This window comes from Haliotis rubra, unplaced genomic scaffold (genome assembly GCF_003918875.1).
Source record: "Haliotis rubra isolate DU_JTF1 unplaced genomic scaffold, ASM391887v1 Scf94, whole genome shotgun sequence".
Taxonomy (NCBI): domain Eukaryota; kingdom Metazoa; phylum Mollusca; class Gastropoda; order Lepetellida; family Haliotidae; genus Haliotis; species Haliotis rubra.
Window position 1 is genome coordinate 1,514,536 of NW_025767679.1, and position 22,965 is coordinate 1,537,500.

A 22,965-nucleotide genomic window follows, 5' to 3' on the forward strand; every position below is an offset into this window, starting at 1 on the left:
AAAAATTCTTCTCATTGAAATTAACATACGTCTTTATTAGAACTCAACCGTGTTGATTCGCACAGAGCCGCTGGAATCTTTGTTGTCGTGTTAGATCGATCTTAAAAACTAAGATGAAAAAACGAACACGATTAAAAACCGACAAAGACAAAACGACTTAATCAAGGTAAAAAATGTGGCTCCGGACAAGTTTTAAAGCACATCCGCAGCTGCATCAATAAACGATCTTGAAAGCAAAGAGCATTTGAAACCGAACTGCATAAAAAGGTCTAAAAAGTGATAAAATGACTGTTAGACATTTTAAGCTAATGGATACAAATCTCGTTGAAAATCAATTCAGATTCTAAACATTGTTCCATGAGTCAACACACGAGCGTCTCAAACAAGCTGCGTTCATCGCGATTTGTAAATCAGATAATCATTATATAGAATAGTCGCATCATCTTCCCTAACACATGCTCCCTTGCATGGTTCTGACAGTAAGGTCTGGGTGTGACAAGGAATGGTCCAGCTCGGGTCTCTTTCATCCCCTCTCGACGCCACCAACACCGCACCGTGAGTTCTCGGCATTGGAAAAGGATATGGCTTCTTGTCGATCCATCATGATATTTGAGGCTTATTTCGTAATATCTTAAAGATAATTGACAATCAATTCCCAACTAAGCTGCCATTGAGCATCTCTGTTTGACAGAACGAAGACGAGGTTGAAAATTTTGATAGATGACTGAAAAAGTGGAGGAAGTGATGAAAGGTAGTCATATCCCATATTTGGTAGATGTAAACTACGTGTGGGCTGGCATTGTACGTTGAGCCTCTTTAGAGAGGCTATTTACCTGCATATATGTTGTGTATTTTGAACAATTCCAAGAAAACAGTTTTATTCACACTTCCAAGAAGTATTTCGTCATTGCTTTTAAACATCCCCAAGAAGGTTATTCATTTCCATAGGCTTGTAATTAACCATGGAAGGTTGGAAGTCTACCGACATCTTGATCTTTGTCGGGGTGAGTCAGGGTGAGGCGTCATGTGCAGATATACTGAGCACACTAAAGAAACAACATTCAGGTTTCTGGACATTAATATGTGGGATGTCCCAAACATGTTTTTCGATTACAACTTAATGATGTGAAACTGTTAAACCATTCGATAGTTGTTTACATATATAGTTTAATTTGCCTTGTGTGTTATGTATTTCAGTTGGCCATGTATCACAGAGGAACACAACTTTAGACGGCAGCTGTGGTTCCATTCATGCTGTGTTTGTGTACCTCTTCATAATTTTGGAAGTGGCCCGGTGTCACGTGACAAAAACAATCACTTTGTTTTCGTTTTCGATCCCTTATGATCTATAGTGGAAATCAATGACTGAAAGCTTAAGCTTCCGAGCACAATGAGTCAACATCAGCTGTATTGAAGCATTGAAGTGACAGAGACGCCGTGGGTGACTTACAGACTGTATATCCACGCATTCATCGTAACATCTTCATGGGTAGGCTTGGCAAGCAAGGGATGCAAGGAAAATACGCCCGATCATCAATCAATCTTTATTCAGAACTGAAGGCCACAGGCCCATAGTACAAGTATATACGAAGTTCAACAGCAGAGTGGATTTCTCTTCATAATAGTATGATAAACAAGCCAAGCAACATTTTCAATTAAAATACGGTTTGCAGTTGACAATAGCTGGATAAATATATGTTTTGACGGTTGTTTCGTAAAATAGCTGTGTATATATTTGGTTCTAATGTTACGATACTGATCACAAATTAGCAGGCCATGGTAGTCGTCTTCCAGGACATTTAATTTACAGTATTTGCACACAGTAGGTTTGTTATGAAATTTTCCCTTATAACGCCTTATATCATAGTAAACAGAACGAAACTGTGATAAGGCTATTTGTATTTTTTTAACATAGATATATCGTTTATATAGTTTACAAATGAAATTTTCTTTAAACAGGGAATATGTAAAAGTACAGGGACTATTTCGGAGTTCTACATGCCATTCCTGTATGAAGCAATCTTTGCTCCTTCTACGCCAGATCATACACGATATGGTAAATGAATAAATAGTTGAAACTGAGTGAGCACAACTGTTTCGGTGCCATTGCCTTTGGCCATTTCCATAGAATGCATCTTACGATTATTCATTCATTCATTCATGCACATTTTATGTTTTCAGTGGGGAAATGGTATCTTTTTTCTTTGTATCTGACTATCTGACCTAATTTTATAACTCGATGGCTAAGTAGAAGACACAAATCTTGATTTCGTGTTCAGATTGGTCAGGATTCATTGTGTGTCGCTTTCATTGGAATACTAACAAAAGGCAGCTTCCATTGCCAAATCTTACAGATTTGACGATCAACACGGACAAGTTAACGCTGTACGTGCAACTGTGCTTGAAAAAGATATCCGTTTTTTCCCAGGGGGTATGTTTTCCTGCAAAGGATGGTAAAAAGGTCTTGGTACAATTCAAGTAAACCGCATTTCCTTTTTGAAGGTAGTCACAGAATCCCTTAAATGGGTTCTTTTCTTGCCGAATCGAAGATGATCAAGGCAAAATAGTTGGTGAAGATACTCTGTCTTTGTCTGTGAGACACTATTTTCAGCCACTCGCAGGTTCAAGGTGAAGGGAGCATTGACATCCACACACGCGATCGTTGAGCGCCCTTGAATAACATGGCAAGCCTTGTTCTCCCCCAAGCCAACACACCGAAGTATGGACTAAAATGTGCTGGACTCTCAGTCTCACCTTCAACTGTATTGCGCACCAGCTTTGTCTTTTAAAATTTACTTTAAAACTTCGCTCAAACGATAACATTATAATATTAACACTTTCTTCCTTGTTTAACATATTCAGTCTTTTCCTCAAGGTATCAATGTCGGTTATATCCCAAAACTTCCACTTCCTAGAACTTCCACATCCCAGTACTACCACACATTGTTAAAACAACAACTGCTCATCACCCCTTTTTAGGTAATAGGATAGCCCAGGAAGTGTACTGGACTGAAACAATAGGTATGATACATCACCTGACTTAGCAGAGTAGAGATTTTAGTAGAGAAGAGAGCAGTTAGTTAATATATCTGAAATATATATAATATAAGTTCGTGCATATTTCATATGGGCAAAAGATGTTAAGTTTAGTTCATAGTATTCTGAATATACAAAACATAAATTCTGCGAGCTTAACATATCATTAATGTACATGTATATTCAAATATGTAGTTTTACAAAATAACATGGCTAATGAGTTTTGAAATGTTATATTTATTGCTTAAAAGGGGCCAACAAGCCAAATAATTCCTTTTATTTCTGATTTGCAAATATCAAGTAGCATGTAGCAAAACATTCAAAATGAGAAAGTGAATTGTATTATGCTTCAGAGGTTCAGATAAGCTGCGTATCTGCATAAGTTACGCAAATATTTATGTGAAAACTCAATTCTTATCAAGTCTATTGTGTACAAGTACGCTTGAATTTTTGTAAATACTCCATAAATTTAATCTTACATGCGTACACACAAAAATGTCGAATCTTAGCTTGCATAGATAAAACAACTGAGGTATATTCAGAGGTTCTATTTCAACACATGAACTTGGCAACTTTCAGTCTTTCTTATCGTTTCTCATATTACAGATACAATATTAATAACACTTAAACTTTATTATATTTTTACAATTAATGGAAAATGGCAAAATACCCAATTGAGTTTGAGTGAGGTGGGTACAATTTAATTGGTTACTCATAGGAAAGTCGCGAAAAGACCTAAAACTATTTCCGTGTGGTCGATGTCACATTATAATCTAGCTCTCGTTTGGCTTTAATGGAAGCAAGACGTGTTCCCACCTAGGTTGCCAGTTTCAGCAATCACTGGTTCTCCACTCCATATCACTGGGGTAGTCAGGCAACATGCATCAAACCTTGAACATTCAACACTCGTCTACCAGCCAAATGCACTATTTATCTAGCCAACCATCCGTACTGTGTTGTCGCGCGTTAGAATCTCTAACATGATTGGAAATGATTAGTACCGTGTGTTTTTCACCACTCAAATTCCGCTGAATCTGACAAGAACATCTAACCTAACTGTGATTTGTCAAAAATCTTCAATCTACGTCCTGAGCCTATCGATCGTGGGCTTGGAAAGACCGGCCATTCTTGTACCTCGGCCTGTGCCATAATTAGTCTGGGCGTTTTTGTTTTCTCTGATACAAAGTGTCGATTTAAGCAAAGAAGTTTATGCATTTGGGAAAAGGTCATGTTTTCTTTCGTTATGGTATACGTCTTTCCAGCGTTAGTCGGTTCTTAAAGAAATGTGATCAAGTCTGATTTGTTTTTTAAAGATTAAATCATTTTATAAATAATTTCTCTGACATTTGGAATAGAGTTCATAATACATCTGATGTTCTCAAGTTTTACAGCTGCTTCTTGCATCCTTGGGATAGATACAACTTGTGATCCTAAAAAGATGCATTGGTGGTAGATCAAACATACATTTGATTTCAAAATACATCTGTGAGGTATAGAGTGTTGGTGGTAGATTTCTGTAGAAATGTTACTGCCAGATATCACAGCAAAATGAGTTTATCTGAACGGACAACCCAATTAGTTTGACCCAAGCTCTTGCCCTTCTATACCTGCGCAGTCTTAATACACTGATGTGTCGAACTTGCCCTTCTACCTGTGTAGTCTTAATACACTGATGTGTCGAACTTGCCCTTCTACCTGCGCAGTCTTTATACACTGATGTGTCGAAGTAACGGCTGTTTCGAAGTAAGAGTGGTACCCCTGCGTAATGATTATTAAGTATATATTTATGTCAAAAGACATTAATGTGTCGAACCTCGGTTTAAGCGAAGTATTTCCACAGGTCCCTAAATCGACACAACGGTGTTTGTATGAGTTTTACAGCTTGCTTTCCTGTGTGAAATAGAACGCCAAAACGAAATCGAACCTTTAAACTTATATACAATTATTAGTATGAATTCAAATGAAAATAATCATTTTCCCGTTTGTATTACTACTGCAACATGTAAAGGCTAGCTGACGCCCATTTCACAAAGGGGCGGTGAGGTAGCCTAGTAGTGGTTAAGGCTTTCGCTCGTCACGCCGAAGACCCGGGTTCGATTCCCCACAGGAGCACAATGTGTGAAGCCCATTTCACGGTGAGGTGAGATGAAATTTAACGTCGTGCTTGAGAATATTTCGCTTATATGACGACGTGAATGCGTGTGTATGTGTAGGTGCGGCTGCTTGTACTAGCCCAGACTTAAGCTGGTTTTATAGTGCTAGCCCACTGAGATACCATGCCGCAGTGAAGCATGAATACCCCACTCAGACACATTATACTGACTCCGAGCCGACCAGTCCTTGCTGTACCCATTAATGCCGAACGCCAGGCAGGGACCAACAAGTACCATATTTTAACGTCTTTTGGTATGACGCGGTCGGGGATAGAACCCGCGACCTTCCGCTCTCCGGGCGGACGCTCTAACCCCCATTTCACGAGTTCACCCGCCTTGATATTGCTGGAATATTGCTAAAAGCGGCGTAAAACTAAACTCACTCATTTCACAAAGCTCTCTTAGCACAACGACAGACGCACTGCATGGTTTCATCGGACGACAGCCTGCAGCAGATATCGATTGATTAATTTGTCTTTGAATCAATACACCATTCGTGAACTTCTAGTTTAAGATTTGAAACGCTATTGTGGTAAAATATGAAATAGTTTCCATCAAAATGATCCGAAGTTATCAATAGCTACCTGTTAAACAGCCAAATGCTGCTGCATCACGATACAGTTACAGCAAGTGAACCTGAGAATCCTCCGCTCATCTTGTGTGTGGGTAGCGAGATATCAGTCGACACCTCAGCCAACGATGTGGCAGCGTCACTCTCCATCTGCGGCTTCGTGTGATGGAATTAGTCAAGGAAGAGTGAACTCCCTTTTCGTTTCGCTGACGAGAACTGTTACATAACCAACACGTGAATTGTGACACAAGACAAAAACAGCTGTCGGCAGAGAAAAGACACGTGTACTGATTTCTCTACTGTCAGCACTAACACGGAGATGAGTAGGGCTATTTTGGAGTATCGATTTAATTCTTGTGGAAATGTTAAAATTTTTAGTTCCTGCTGGGAATAGGAAACTTCACAATGGACCCAACAGTGACACTGTTCAATGGAAATGAAGGATAGTAGTGGAGCATGTAGTAAATCGAATATATCTTCTACTGGTTCCTTTGACGCCTTACGAGTTTTGGGAGTCAAAAACATCCAAGTATGTTAATTTTACCAAGATATACGAACACTAAATTCGTGTTGCCGTACAACACGGAGCCACGGTGCTTCCGTAACCGTCGTTAACCGATATTTGATTTCTTAAGTATTTTGACACTGTATCCTACCCACAGTGATTTTATGTCACCTTCATAGCTACCAGCATTTGATGCTGTTGGTATACGTAGTCTCATGACGTTTGTCGTCACACATATAGTTTGGCATGAAATGGCCTTAATTGAAAATTGTATATTGTTATTTGTTAGCAATTGCTGCATATCTGACTTCTTTGTATTGGAAGTTGGGCACCTATTGTTTGGATCTCGAACACTGTGATAGGGAGCATTGTCCATGACAACAAGACTTTTGTAAGGCAGAGCTGGCAACAATTGTTCCTCAACATACTGTGTGAAAACCGTTGAGTTCATTTCTGTATGATAGTCCCTACCATATCTGTGCTCTTTGACCGAAATACCAGATCACACCCAGGTAGGAATCCACGGTGGGAACCAGCATGAAGAACGATTAAACGTCCACCTTTGCCTGTTGGTATTTTCCTACCATCACTGGGATCAGTGGGTAGCCACTGTCTGGCAGCAGTATGGTTTGCATTGACCCAGGTCTCATCCAGATATATAGGTTCGAACCCATCCTCTCTTGCCTGCTTAATTTCTCTCAGAGAGTTACACCTTATTTTCACAATATCAGATCTCTCACACATTACAAGTTTCTGGTTTGCTACCTTCTTGTACTTGTATCCAAATTTGAGCAGTAGTTTGCTTAGCATAAACCTAGAAACATTAATGTCGTGATCCTCTGCAAGGATGTGTTTTAACTTTCTTGTGGACAGGTGTTCATTTCTAGCAAATAGCCGGCGAATGACATCTCTGATGACCCTGATGTCAAAACTTTGGATGCCTACCTGTTTGTACAAGGTTTTGTTTATTGGTTGTTGGTTTATTTTTCACAATTTTTAGCACAATGTTCTTTTTCATGCCAAGAGCAAAAGTTGTACGTTTCATGTAATCCGACACCTTATAAATCGGTTTGTTACGTTTGCTCTCTTTAAAAAAAAATTCAACACATTTCTAATTAAACGTTTAGCATCATCTGAATAAGCTTTCATGATGACAGCTAGAAGTAGTCAATGTGAATGATCCAAACGGTGTATCACTGTGCAGTGCACAGGTAACTATTATGAACTGCACGTGCATTTACCTTTATGACCCAACACTGCTGCTGTTACAGGTCATTGGCTCCCTCCCTCTGCAAGCTGTCTGCGTTCTGCTGTTTATTTTGTTGACAGTTACATAGACAGATTCTTTAATACAAATGCATAAAATCGGTGATTTACAATGTAATTAAGTTGTCTGACAAAACATCCACTTGCACAGTTTGAGATCGATTGGATCATTGGATGAAGAGATATTTACAAAAAACCGGGCCAACATGCATTTCATGCCAAACTACAGGCTCGTGTCCCAGATATAACACACCAGCTAACACACAACGTTTCCGCAACGTTGTGAGAAGGCTGTAGATTGGTAACGTCATGATACAACGTTGTCACAACGTTAGTATTACGTCAGTTTATAACGTTACGTCACACCGTAATAACTCCGTTGCAAATTTTTGGTTCCTCACAACCTTATAACGTTTCTTATAACTTGGTGTCTTCTGTAAAAGTTTTCACTTAGAGATTCTTCCTTCTGTACAGCTTCAGAAAACACACGACCAAAACAACATGCACATTGACAAATAAACATTGAAGTGAATTTCAGCTTTGTTTCTTATGTATTGTTCACTACTGGGGAAACTATTCAACTATCAACGTTAAATAGAACGTTCAGACAACGTAAAATAACTTAACCTTGTGGCGACGTAAATGGGGAGTCCACACAATAACGTTGTATCAACGTGAAATTATCAGCTGGGACAATGTCCGAAGCAGATTTACTCACACTAAAGCTTCTGTGATATTGTATAAGTGGTGTGAAAACATCCCCAGTTACCACTGACTAGATAGTTAATGAAACAAATGCTATAGGCGGCATAAAACTCATCTCACTCACAGTTACTCGTTCGACCCCTTGAATACGCTCTCACAATACCCCTACACATACACCGGTTATCGTGTAACAATCAGTGAGTGAGTTTAGTTTTACGTCGCACTCAGCAATATTCCAGCTATATGGCTTCGGTCTGAAGATAATCTAATCTGGACCAGACAATACTGTGATCTACAGCATGAACATCGATCTACACAATTGGGATACGATGACATGTGCCAACCAAGTCAGCGAGTCTGACCACCTAATCCCGTTAGTCGCCTCTTACAACAAGCATTGGTTACTGAAGATCAATTCTAACCCGGCTCTTCACGGTTCCGTTATCGTGTGTCAAAGGTATGAAAACACACATTATAACAGCCTGTTACTATGCTGCTTACTTTTATTGACAAATGTGTGAACAATATTTACAACATACATTTCAGTTGGAAAAAAACTATAAACGCGAGTTTTATGCCGTGTCTCCGTATTCACAATAAACACACACGTTATCCAGTTGAAAACAGTTTCAGTTTCCAAGTGTGGAGTAACAACGTGTTAATGATGAAGTAATGCAGCATGAGTAAAGATGCCTACAGCATGAGTAAAGATGCCTACAGCAATCAATATGCTGCCATCGATCAGCGATTGGCAGTAACAGTATCAGTTATTACCCATTGATCACATAGTAGTATATTCTTAGACACTCATTGACCATAACACCGCGATCAGCAACGCTAAGAAATTCTACACTCCGGAATTCGAAGTCAAGTAATTTTCAAGCTCAAGATTATTGTGATTAATGGTTCTTCATCATCCCATCGACTTCATCAAGCACATTACCAGCAAGGTAATGCACCCCGACAGCACTATTACTCAAGCTTTATATACAAACAACCCGTCACATGATTGTTCATACATGGCGAGACGCTGCTAAACTCAATCAGGATCGAACGTCGCTTCAGGCAAGCTTACGGACAAATCATAATGTGAATATAAAACACCAACGCCATAGAGTAATCAGTACCGATAATCCCACCAAACAGAATCCATTGCGTGTAAAAGGCAAACTAGCTGTGAAAGCTATATAAAGGAATTATTGAAAGTCAGCGATGATACCAGTATTACAGAAATGGTATGCATGTCTTGCCCAACCGGAAGCTCACAATTTGCATAAAAATATATGTGTTTGTTGCCTACATCCGCCCAACAGTAGTCCTGCCATGCGACGGCGGTAAATACGCCAGACAATCAATGATGGATCACAAATTAAGTCTCACGAAAGCGGATCTACCGATTTTATTGATACAAATTAATACGTTTATTTTGAAATTGCGTCTGCTGTGTAAAAACTTATGATCACGTTTGTGTTCTTGATAGGCACCACACCAACAGTGTTTTAATGACAACAAGGTGAAGTCCTGGTAACTTGCATTTTAATGATATATCTATCTATCTATCTATCTATCTACCGATCGAGCAATATATCTGTCTGTCTATCTATCTATCCATCTAGCGTCATGTTTCTATTTTCCTGAATTAATATTTGTTCATCTATCTGTAAATTGTCTGTATGCTGTTACATATTTGGGGAGTGAGTGAATATGGTTTTATACTGCTTTTAGCAACATTCCAGCAATATTACGGCGGGTGACACCATAAATGAGTTTCACACATTGTACCCATGTGGGGAATCGAACTGGGGTCTTCGGCATTACGAGCGAACGATTTTACCACTAGGCTATCTCACCGTCCCTATTACGTATTTGGAATGTCTCATATGTCACATTCATATATCTATATATATCTTTGCGTTGTGTTAAAACAGATTGTGTATGTAAGTATGTACTTATTATGTATTGTACTATTATTAAGCTTTAGACTTTACTTGCATACACTGCTCCAAATTGTAATCGCAGACCACGTCGCTGTTTATACACTGTCACCTTCGTCATACGCATGTTGTGACTTGGATCAAGGGTCAGGCCAGTCGTCTTAAAAACGATAATCGATGTCTTTGTTGTCCGGTCCGCCAGTAGCGGGTTCGAATCCCAGCTTCGTCATGATAGAGGTCCTTGTGTTGTAGTTACCATGAAGGGTTGGTTGCATGAAGGTGGTAGACAACTGACAGCTGGATCTTTCCGGGCCTTCCTTCGACAAGAGTGGGTGAGTGGGTGAGTGGTTGAGTGGGTGGGTGGTTGAGTAGTTGAGTGGTTGTGTGGGTGAGTGGTTGAGTGGGTGAGTGGTTGAGTGGGTGAGTGGGTGAGTGGTTGAGTGGTTGAGTGGTTGAGTGGTTGAGTGGGTGAGTGGGTGAGTGATAACAATGACTGAAGTAATGTTCAAAACTCACTCACATAATAGAATTCGAGATAGTCGGGCTAAGATTGGCTAAATGGTCTCACATAACCCCAATCCTCCAGAGTCTGCATTGGCTGCCGGTTGAAGCCAGAAGTCAGTTCAAGATCCTCACTCTTATTTTCCGCTGCAGACACGGCCTAGCTCCTCCATACCTCTCTGAGATGTTGTCAACATATATGCCTGTCCGTTCTCTCCGCTCCCAGAATCAAGATCTTCTCTCAGTTCCCCAAGTTCATCTCAAACACTTTGGCCATATGTCATTCAAATTTGCAGCACCAACCCTATGGAACAGTCTTCCTACTCCCATCAAAAGTGCTTCATCCTTAGAACCATTCAAATCGGGACTCGAAACCTTCCTCTTCAGAAAAATCTACAACCTATAACTGCGAAATATTCTCATGGTCATTTTGACGAACTGTCATATCTTCCTCTTGAACTCTAGTGACTCTTTTTATATGTAGCGCTTTGAGCATGCTCTGGATGGACTATGGCGCATAAGAAATATCCATTTATTATTATTATTATTATTGAGATTCAGCATCTTAATTGATGAAGAATCCTATATCTATTGTACCAAAACCAAAACAGCTAACGTTACCACTGTCCAATTAGGACTAAGATTGTCCATATATACAGTATATTTGGAGAACAGGGTGGGCTATTGTACTGTCTTGAAATGGTCATCGTGACAAAACTTGCCCTGGATTCGTCACCTTGAACAAGGATGTCCTTCAACAACGTATCTCTCTGAAGGGTGACGGAGCATCTGCCAGACCTGGATTCCCCGCCATGTTAAACACGGTATGCACGTGACATGTGATCTACCATTCCATCACCCAGCTGAGAATGGCGGTAAATGTCATTACTTGTTGTTCAGCTGACCACTCATCCACTGCTCACTCTAGCATACGTCCAATCTTGCACTGCCCGAAGACAGCATCATGTAGCTTTAACTCAGTGTGTTCCGGTCTACCAAGGCCACCTAGGAACTACCACTACACAACGTATCCCTCTACCAAGAATTTAACATCCATCAAACGATTATTGCAAAGTCCCGTTTTTATAATTGTCTTCCTGCACCTTTGTCCTTTGCCTACAAAAAAGACACGCCAGTGAATAATATAATTTTGCGCCAATAAACCATGGTAGGTCTGACTTAACAAGCAAATGAGACCCGGGGAGACCAGGACATCTGCTCTTACGTCAGGCGTTCATTTAGATGGCAATTACGCATCGACACACAGACTTGCTCTCCGCAATGGTCCAGGATAGGAGCTTCTCTCACAATTATCAGTTGGCATTTACGTGCACGTGAACTAGATGAGATACAGCATCTCTTGTCATCAGCTAATAGCCATATGACAGATACTAATTTGAAGATATTTGCTTCAGAGCTGATTTATGAACATCAAAGTGCCAGGTGCATTTTGATGATATTGGCACTCAATAGACGTTTGGCGAATACCAAGAACACTTTGTCTGGAGCGTACAAATACCAACGGATTTATGATATCAGTGCTAGAGAATGTTTTGTGTGCATTGCTGTACAACATTGTCATCGTTTGATAGTGTTTATGATGGCATCGTCAGATCTGATTTGATCTGGCCTTTCTGTCAGAGAGTCATTCAATGCAAACTATTTTCAGCCTATTTCCATGTGTTTTACATGGCCCGGTCTTTCATGTTCGGGTCAGGGTGAAATGAAGATAACAAGATTACTAATCGTATTCTTAGTTCCGCTATTATAATGACGGGTTACAGATGATGTTGACCACGTCGTAACCGTAGATCGTAGCCTTTTTCTACTTGTTGGGTGACGATAAATTAAAGGTGATAATAAATTAAAATTACAAGAAACAGCGGATCCTGGACAATAAGGGGTTGGAATCTGCAGTACGACAGGCGTGAGGACATGATATTGTGCGCGACAGGTCGATACAAAATCGATTACATTTTAATTGCATTTCATTTGTTTTCATTTGAGGCTTCCCAAAGATTCAGACTGTTGTTATCGCCAGGGTTAGGCTTTAGTATAAACAATACTTATGATTGACCGCCTAACATAGTGTAAAATAGTTCTTTAAACGTACTTCTTGCCAATATATTTCTTTTCACGTCGGTCTTATTTCAATATAATCGTTATTTATACATTGTTTCCTAGACAGATTTATGCTTGTATTGATTGAGTATTTTACGCGCAATTTGACATGTCATGCTTTAATTGATTACACCGTGAGTAATTGACCGTGAAATGTACACACAGCGCACTGCTATGATGTAAACACACTCAGACCGAAAAACTTCAAACTCCAATATTTACCAAGCTGTGCATTACCTAATGTCAGTATTCAGCACTACCTCAACAAGGACATGACAATAAAAAACCCGAGTCAGTGGTGAAACCTCCAGCACGCCCACTATTTCCGTAACACTGCAGTGTCATTGATACGGCCTTTTCAGACATCGATCATCCAAGCACAGTACATAGTAATTTATCAAGTCCGACGTTAAACGAGGTCGGTGTCAGACAGTGTGTTATGTACATATAACTGTGTCGAGGGACGAGGATTCACTCTGGACAAATAGTTAGTGTTTGCCATCGATTCCGAAATTCATGCTGAAGGATGTGTAGTCAAACTTTCGCCATAGGGTATCAATTTTTACTGCTAACCTTCATAAAAGACAACACCACTTAGTGAATGAATGGCTGGTTATTATATATGTTTGTATTGTCACACCCATTAACCCTTTTAATGAGTTCAAGTAATGGTGCATATCATATTAGAAAACAAGACATATCTGTATGTGTAGGTTGGGAAAGGCTCGAGGCCATAGCTAGTACTGAAGCCAGTAAAGACCTGACGTCAAGATGGTTTCAGTTTGATACACATTATGTAAAACGATCCAATGCTCACAGTAAATGTCCAATATTAAAATAGTGACAAAACATATAGACTTCAAGTATCGGTACTTGTCTATGGTACTTCTTGAGCGTATTCGTTAGCCTTCTCGACATTACCCACAAAACCCACACAAAAGTCACTTTTACACTGCGTGGAGTGGTTTGTTATGTGCAAGAAGTTCTCGCCACCATGTTGGTGAACATGGAGACGTTGATTTAATGTAGCAGCTTGTCTTTTTCTTGTAATTTCCGCTGTAGACACTATCAGTTGGACATGATTTCCGGTAACCTGAGTTGGTGTGAAAAGTGAGAAACGCGAGCCTGGCTTTTGTAGTTCCTAGGTAACCGGATCAAATTCTAATGTCTATCTGAGCATATTTCCGTTTTACAGTTTCTCGTGTTTGGAAAATATCATATTTTTCTCTTGCCTAAAAATGTACATTAATATATCTGAGCATCATGTATTCGTCGGAAACATACTGAACTATCATGGAATTATTGACTTATTGAAAACAGATCCGTAGAAGCAGATATGGCAATACATTAATTCTAATGCATGGGTCTATGAAAAGACAATTCTACTGAAGGACGCATGCAATTACTAAAATTTATTGGTGTTTCGCCATTTACGGTCAATTCCTTTAACAATACAGTGTATTTGTAGAGCGCTAGACTCCATGCACTAATGCATGCTCAAAGCGCTATTCCTTTCCCAGTCGGCCATCTTTTTACCATTTGCATTTTCTGACATCTGTCTGCATATATCCACAACCAAAATGGTTATTACGTTGGGTTCCCGTGTTAATTTCACAGTTGGATGAAATCAAATCGAGGAATTTCTGACGTTCGTGCACCTGGCTTCATTAATCAATAACTATTTCAAAGTGTTCTCAGATCATGTTCATTGATAATATATTGACTAGCGATGCTTGTCACTGAACCATTAACAAGCTTCGACACTGTCAGGTTAATTAGGATATCTGCATATACACCAAACCGGTCATATTGGAGCTACTGCGATTTACAGATTTACAGCATTTTATCTGGAATAAGTTAAAGTTGATAATTTTGTTATTTTTGTTATATTATTTTGGCATATTGATTTGGAGTCAAAGCACAGGTCATTCCTAAATAATCTTACTGCAAGCAAACATCTTTGTCTCAAGCTATTCGTCTGGTTTTGGTGTTGACGAGAGACTGGTGTCCATGCTTTTTCTCTTGCAACCTTATGAGCCCAGCAACCAAGTTCGTGACAGGTCGCGTCAAACATCGTTATGTTTTCCCTCGACAGGACATTCGACCCCTCAACCTTTTCATTTATGATCCAGCGTCGCATCACATGGCCGCCGAGAATTGGTTATTGGCATGAATGGTTAGTGAACCTTATGTCGATTGCCCATCATATTTCTTGCTCTTTCAGCAGAGACATTGCGGGTTATTTTCGGTGTTGTTTCGGTCCTACAAGATTTAATGCAAAGCACACGCTGGTGATTTTCGGTAGATATAAGAAAGCAACTTATGTTTTGTTGCAATGATGTAAATGCAGAAATTCCATTCCGCCCATCCCATTTGACATTGAATCACACACCTTTGGTTTACAGTTGTTATAGCATCTTCCTCTTACGTTGGCTTCACAACGACTGGACGCCAGAACTGGTTGGTGGTAGTGTTAAGCATTGTAGAACAGTGTTGTAACTGCATTATGTTGTTCCTATTAAGACTAGTGCCTACTATACTATGCCAACCTATGAAGGGAGTTCCAGGGATCTTGACCTCTGTTGCAGCATCATAATTGTCTTTGTTGCTCTAATTACTGCTTATATGTTATTTTGATATTGCATTTGTACTTCCATTGAATGTATACTGCCTTTTTTGTATTGCCATTATCAAAATTCTGTTTTGTAATTCACTCCAAGTTATAAACTTTGAAAAATTAGAATACAATTTCTAATTGTATATACATTTTGTCGTTTCACAACCGCATTCATGTACGAACAGATATCAACTTATTTCAATTTGGAATTTGAAACAGTGTCAGCGTGCTTCCTGGAGATGATGCAGATACTGTCACTGGATTCAATTGCAGCAGCATCAGTTAATCATCACATATAATTGGAAAACGTGTCCTGTCAGACGCAGAAGCAATGCAGCAATTATAAGCCTGTGTCCTTTAAAGGGTATAAAGAAACTAGGCCAAACACTTACTCTATCACATCCTAAGCTGCCCCGACTTACAACCGTTGAAGAATTAGCACAATGAGGTTGTTATTGACCAACATGAAGGAGTATCTACGACGTAGCTATTAGAATTGAGCAGAACTGTTTGTGTTTCATTGCCTTGTCAGCCATCTTTGGAGTCGTTGGTGGTATGCTTTTACAGTGATGTCAGAGACCAATGATGTGAGGTTCGACGGTCAAAGTCCTCGCGTTGTACTGGATAAAGTGAACCTTGTACACAATATGACACTATTATCGATCATTCATAATTATAGATACTTTAATCACAGCGATTGAAATTCACGTTCAGATAGAACACGTAACATCATATGATACTCGCAGTTACATCGTGCTGACACAGCAAAATTGTCCAAGACCTTCAGTAATGATCAGTGTTCAAGCCATCTCTGTGTTCAATTACATGTGTTCCAATAATGTAAGGTTTTCGTTGACATCATTTCAACTTTCTTGAAGCGTATTTGCTGCAGTTAAACAAATCTTAACATTGCCCTTTGAAACTAGGTGAAATACCTCATCTGTCGAGTATCGTTATCAAATATTCAGACAGCTCCGATTTATGGAGTTAATCAGGCGTTATTGGGTATTATCTTTGCCCCATGTCAGTACCTATTAAAACTAACTGATAATGTGACTTGTAGCTGCCTTCCATGGATTTCAAAATTTTAAGATTTGCGAGGGAGTTTTTTCCATAGTTTAAAATCAAATTAAAATATTTTTAGCATGTTTTAAAACGTTTCCATAGAGGAGAAATGAAATGTCTTGCACAGCGAATCATGAATCCAGCAATAACAACAGAATCTATTCCTGAAAACCAAACCCTGGAAAAAATGAAACATGAGAAATAATGGAATCGAAGTTCCCTTACAAATCTGAAAACATCATACATGCATCTACCTTCAGTTTCCTTCTCTTGCGAACTCTTCTTTCCATGGAGCTTTTTCTTCTTCTTCTTTTTCATTGGTCGATCAGTCTGGATGCATATGTCACGTGTTATTGTCGTAACTTCGGTAGTATTCCGATTATCACCGAGTGAGGATGTTTGTATACAAATGGTTTGTTCCTCGACGCATATTTTCTCCTCTACGTAATACGGGGGATCTTCTGGTTCCACCAACTTGGGCTTCTCCGAAGGTCCCTCTTCCACACTGCCAGTCTTGTTCAACTTCAGTTTATCCATGTGATAGCGATCAACCGCAATAATCAGGTCCCGTGATTTCCCTTTACTGGCACAAGATCCCATGGCCGCTGCTAAGATGATTCCAAAATTCAAATGTAGCTGTAAAAGAAATACAGAAATGGTTAAACAATAGTTACGCGAGCGTATTTTCAAAGTGTGTACATCTGATTATTGTCATTTCGAGCACGCCCATGTTGTCACAATCCTAGAAAGGTATTATCAGCAGCAGAAGTGAGTATGTGGTATGTGGTATGTGGTATGTGGTATGTCGTATGTGGTATGTGGTATGTCATATGAATTACACCGATCCTGGTGCGATAGTGCCCGGTTCCCCGTTTAACAAAGCAGTCTTGTACAGTGTTAGTAACGCCCATACTTTAAAGTAAGTTTGAGTAGATGCTGCGTTAAGATAGCTTTGTAGAACGAGGATAAGTTTCTGTTCTTGCGACGATCGACCATGTTTTTACTGACATATTCTTCACTACCAACACAACTATCGTCGTCGTCATCATCACAGCCATCATCACCATCATCATCGTCATCATCGTCATCCCTGCGTAGCTATTTTAGATTAACCTAACTAAATGCAGTAAAGGGTTTTCGGTTCATCTTGGGATCACTCCAGTTAACCCTGCCCCTCCAGCTCAGATTAGGACTTCTCCAAACATTGCTGAATTGTCAAAAGGGCTGTGTTCCTGGCAACTAAGCTGGGTACTGTCTCATTGTCAGAGATTTGGAGATACCGAACCTCGTGATCCTTATATTTCCCATCTCTCTGGTGAATCTTGTCACTTCCTTTAGTGTCAAAATGGATTCGGAATTCAAAGATTTCTTAAAGATCACATATACTCTAGGGGGGTACAAATACATAAATCACTAACTGACATCGCTATAAATGAAACCCCGTCATTAAAACTACTCACTTCGGTCTTTAATAACTTAAATCGACCTTTTTGACAACAGTGCACAATTCTCACCCGCGAACGAAATTTCAACCAATCAGAGCGGGGCGTCTCTGTGACGTCATATGAGGAATAGCTATGAGGGCCGATGCAGAATTCGTCTACATTTCAGGGGGTAAATTATCTTGTTTACAGGTTTGTATAAACCTGACATCGTGACAACTGTTGTGGAAAATGAAAGCTATATGTTCTCACAATCTACTGTCATTTAATTTTGTCTCCTGCTTTGCCTAGTTTCCGAGTTACAACTTGTTTTCATAGACGATTCTGTCAAAATCGCTTGGTGTCGTTAGGCCTTATTTGTATAATGACTGATCCAAACCTGTGTTTTTTTACCTCGATATTTAATCATGTCATGTAAAAATATGACGTCTATTACGTATGATATGAAAACTTGACATTTGATTTATTTGAATCGGTAAACTAAACAACCATACTTTGCCATTGCTAGAAGAATCTGAAAATTTACTAAGGTAAATAGGTACATACAGTTTTAGCACACAGCAAATGCTTATATGTATTTCTTATGCAACAATGAAGTTCTGTTTGTATTCTCAAAACAGTGTCGGCCCATAAGTTTTCACATGCAATACAGCAATTAATACTCCCTTGTTGTAACCCGTGTTAGGTGGTATAAACCTTCACATGTTATTTGTCATCATTCACTTGATGGTCAGTTAATGAATTTATAACAGGTATAACTAGTGGTAACACACTTAGATTACCCGACAAAGGTTCCCATTTGGCATTTCTTGTGTATGGAGTAAATACTCAACATTATAAACATCGATCAAAGGATTAACCGATAACATGATGATTGATTAATTACTTTTATCTTACACAGCGGATTTGTCAAAAGGTAGTGTTTATGTATGTAGATTTACTAATCTATACTGAATACACTCTGTCGTGTCTGTGTCTGTGTAAAAACAACGTCCTTCTTTCAAAGGATTAACCGGCAATACATTGATTGATTACTCATTATTGGCTAACTAAATAACTTATTTTAAAGAATGGCGGACATCAAGCAATTAGTTGCCAGGTGTGCTATCTTTGGTGACCAATGAGACTATACACCAATGTGAAATACCTGAAAACATTTATCACTTTTTCGTATAATAAACTGTTAAAAGACACATCACTTGGAACAGCTGCAGATGAATGGCATATCACTCGTTTTTGTGGATATTGATGGATACATTCCTCGAACAAGGTAATAGCCTGACATTGTTCCTATAACTTTAATCTGTTTTAATTTTAATATTTGCATTTTGTTTTTATTCATTTGTCGTAGCATTCAACAGAATCATTGTTTTCGCCGTGAAGTGTAATGAGACAAACAACATACACTAGGGTGTGTGTGCGAATTATGATTCACATTGGCAAACTATAAAATGTCTAGATATTACAGTTCTGTTATAAATTCACTATAAGTATCAGCAGATCGTCTGCTTTTTATTTAGTTTCAAAATGCATACAAGTATGATAATAAACTAATTAGGATTATAAGACCAAATATAAAGACGCACATTGACTAGTATCTACATACTGGTGAGTGGACATTAACCATGTGAATGTAGCAAGAAATTTATCGCGCAGTATTGTGACTTCTACCCCCACCTCGCTTCCGTGGAAGAAATCGTTATGTTATAAGTTGTGTCATGCAAAATCCTTTTGGTTATGATTCCAATACATATTTAACTAAGAGTAGAAAGTAGTTTTGATTTTCTAACTTGATGAAAACAAACCATAATCTCATTAATTCTAACAGACTTTAGCCCGTCACTTTACGATTTTCCAAAATGGCGGCGCCCTGTCGCGAACATCCGCCAGTCTGAGGATAAATGCTATTTAGGTTTGTTTTCACCCAGTAACAAAATGAAAACTACTTTCTACTGGTAGTAAAATATGTATTTGATTGATGGCCAATAGGACTTTGCATGAGATACCTTATAACATAACAGTTTCTCTCGTGGCAGCGAGGTGGGTGTCAGTATAATACTACTTACAATATTATTGTTACTTCGACCACAACCTCGCTTCCGAGGAAGAAATCGTTATGTTACAAGTTGTGTCATGGAAAATCTTTATGGTCATCAATCATATACATATTTTACTACAACTAGTAAGTAGTTATGATTCTTTAACTTCCGTGAAGAGATCTGAACACAAGTAAGATATCGTTTCCGGCTTCCACAACGCTCGCTTCGCACTCACAAACATAACCCATTTAGCACGAAATGCGGGGTCCTGTGGAAATCTGTGCATGGTGACACCATCGCCCGACCCCTAGGAGCAATTGACGACAAAGCAACGATTCGGCATGTCGTCGTTGATGTCGAGAAATCATCAAAATGATGAGCGTGCTACACACTTTCTATACAACTAACTGAAAATCGTTCCTCATATGACGTCACTGCAGTGCTCTGGCGACAGAGTTACGTAACCTGTCTGTGGTTTCGTTGGCGGGCGAGAGTGAAGCAGGCGACTTTTTTGGCAACTTTTAATCGCTTGGTATTAATTAACCACAAGTTTTTTAAGAATGAATTTGGTTTTCCGCATAAGTCTAACCACAAATCTTTCATATGTAATAGTTAAAAGAGTACAATAAAACAAAGTTTATTTGTTCTTTAAGGTTTGATAGTAAGAATAAGTCTGAAGCTCTATTTTGGGCATATTCCGGAAAAGGTTTATAATTATCATCTGTATAGCATATATTCTGCTCTGGATCCACAAGCATGGCGGAGATGGAAATAAAAGGAACGAACAACGTTACATGGGCACCCAGCAACAGGTTGTTGGACACTCTTATTAAATTCATTGCATAAACTAGATTTCATATTTCTTTTTATGCAAAATCACACATAAACGGTTTCGAAAAGAAAGCAGCGAACAGAAAGCCTTCAGTTTCACTTTTCAGGCCAGTCGAATTCTTCCAAGCGAAGGACTCTGCAGTGTTTTCAACACACTGCACATGAATTCGATCAAGCGGTCATATACTACGTTACTACAAGTACAACCACAAATTATTGAGAATTTAAAGATTGTAAAAAAAAATTTCACTCGTTACTCACGTATTAAATGTAAATATTAACAGAACATAACTCCAGATTCAAAGACAGGTGAACAGTTAGTATTTTGTCAAGTCACCATGGGCAGCAATGCAGGCTTCAATGCGGCGGGGCATACTACTGATCAAAGAAGTTAGAAAGTCGTGGTCCATGCTGTCCCAATATCGGACCACCTCTTCTTTCAATTCAGCAATATTTGTCAGATTTTTCTTATTGACACTTTCCTTCATAAATCCCCAAACATTTTCTATTGGATTTAGGTCAGGGCTATAGCTTGGCCAATCAAATAATGTCATATTTTGGGTCCGAAACCAGGCCTGTGAATGCTTTGAACGATGTTTTGGGTCGTTGTCCTGCTGGAAAATCCAAACATTTCCATAGAGCACGTGAGCAGATGGAAGTAAATGTCCCTCGAGAATATCTGTGTACTGCTCACTGTTCATATTCCCTTCAAATACACAGAGGGGCTTTGCCCCTAACACAGATATGCCACCCCACACGTTATATTTCAGACTGTACTTTGGGCGCTGATACAAAGGTTTTTCAGTTTGATTGGTCCAGAATTTCAGTGCATTAGGAAACAGCCACCCAGAACTTTCATCTGAGAAAATCACATTGTCCCAGTTAAAATTTCTATGCTGTAAGCACCAGTTCAACCTTTACTACTATTGTTCAGGTTTCATGATCGGTGATGGAATTCCTCGACTTTCTGCCAACCCATTGCATGCAGCTCAGTTCTAATTGTCTCCTTTCAGACAGCCACAGTTCATCTATCAATCATATCCAGCCTTAAGTTTTCTAAACTCCTTCGTTTGTTTTTAGAAACAAGAATACCAAGCCGCCTCCTGTCACCGACAGTCAATTTTCTGGGCCTACCTGCGCCTCCCTGGTGCTCAATGCCATATCCATTTGCAATATTTTTCAAAACACGATAAACAGTGGACAAAGGGATGCCTGTTCTACTTGAAATCACTTTAGCTGATCTGATGTCCTTGTTATAATACTCTAACATCAACTTCCTCTTCTCTAAATCATCCATACTGAGGATCACTGAAAATGACGTCTGCTAGCAAGTAAATAAAGGGGGATAACCCTTCCCAAATAATGAAAAAGGATTAACGGAGTTGTCTCTCTTGAATGAACCCAAGCACTTGATAGCTGGTCAAGGGTTGGTTATACTAGAGATCCAATTAAACATATTCTTAAAATTCTCAATAATTTCTGGTCATACTATACATACACACATCATATTTAGAGTTTACCTGACACTAAGTAGCTCAGTGTTTGTGAAACAGTACCGGTGGTTTCGAATGTAACTTACATCTGATCTGTAAGCCAGTATTCTAAAATAACATGACGCTAAATCGTCAGTGTTTTAACAGTAAACAATCGGATGAAATGTCTGACATGTGGAGAGAATGGTAATCTGGTTATGGAATGAAAGTATTGTAACCGAACCGGGGATTAACTTGGTTTTTCTCCGTGTGAAGACAGGACTTCACTCCTTCTGCTCCTGCTGAATCAGCAACGACAGTTTTCTGATCACATCACGTGACATCGCTCAGGTTTCGGATGCTATTGTGTGACGTGACTATTGATTTGCTAGCTAATGGCATACTACATCCACATTTGTGCAACTACAGCGTGTGCTCTACAGAATGGCATATTCTCAAATGTCATGAAATCCAAGGAACATGGCGTATCACCTTGTCTGCACCAGACACAAACTTAATTTGTTCAGCTCAATGTCAGCCACGTCCTTTCACGTCACTAATAAAGTGTATTGGGCATTTGTCATTTAGCAACGTGCAAGGTATAAATGGCTGTACTGCATATGTCATATGGTGTAATATGTTCACAGGATGTAATTCATGCTACGATACATGTTCCCTTAATAGTGCACGCTGGATGGGGTGTATAC